Genomic DNA, 738 nt, shown 5'->3' on the forward strand with positions numbered 1-738 from the left:
AAAAAGGGAATCAAAAAGGCCGCATGCTTGCCCAAGTTGCGAAACGCACGTGGACACAAATTCGCGGAAAGGAGCAACCCGTCGGATCATCAGCGTACTTTCAAGAAGAAGTCATGCGTGTATTTATCATAACGCTTGAGTGTTTTTTCCAGACTTTGGGTGAGACGTTTCAAAAGCTTCAAGAGATTCTTCAAGGGAACTGCCTTCAACATGGCTTTGCGTAATGTTCTTAGAAATATTGTTCCCTGTTTGATATGCAAGTCAGACGTAAGGCAAGTCTAACTCAAAATGACAAGGAACATGACAGCATTTCCATTAGGATGGCAAACTAACAAAACGAACAAAAACAAACATTTTTAGTGTAGTACGATTGATTGGTGGTCTGTTTTTGATCAGTCACATACTACTACTGTTGGTATTTGTTTTCAACGCCAAATAGACTGGAACACGGTTTAAGTCTACCTATGGGCGTGTTTCGGTGGCCAACAAAAAGTGGTGCCAAGGTGGCCAATTATTGCTCCATTAGCCCCATTTTCCATACTCCAAAAGAGAAAACATGGAATGATTTAGCTAGCTAACAGCCCAATAGATTGTCTTCTCTTTTTGTTCGTGGCATCTCTCAAAAGACTGTCGCATTTGGTTTGGAACCTTGGTCGTGGATCTTGAGGAAGTTGAAGTAGAACTCGGAGAACAATAACGACCAAATGACCCAAATCCATCAGTTGGCGAGGTTGAACA

At 41.9% G+C, this 738-nt stretch overlaps 1 protein-coding gene across 2 annotated transcripts in view; it reads right to left on the reverse strand.

Annotated features, from left to right (window-relative positions):
- LOC131881139 (adipokinetic hormone/corazonin-related peptide receptor variant I-like) overlaps positions 1-738 on the reverse strand; it is a 16,063-nt gene that overhangs the window by 4,808 nt on the left and 10,517 nt on the right. The window lies entirely within an intron of this gene.

Source organism: Tigriopus californicus, chromosome 5 (assembly GCF_007210705.1).
Source record: "Tigriopus californicus strain San Diego chromosome 5, Tcal_SD_v2.1, whole genome shotgun sequence".
Lineage (NCBI taxonomy): Eukaryota > Metazoa > Arthropoda > Copepoda > Harpacticoida > Harpacticidae > Tigriopus > Tigriopus californicus.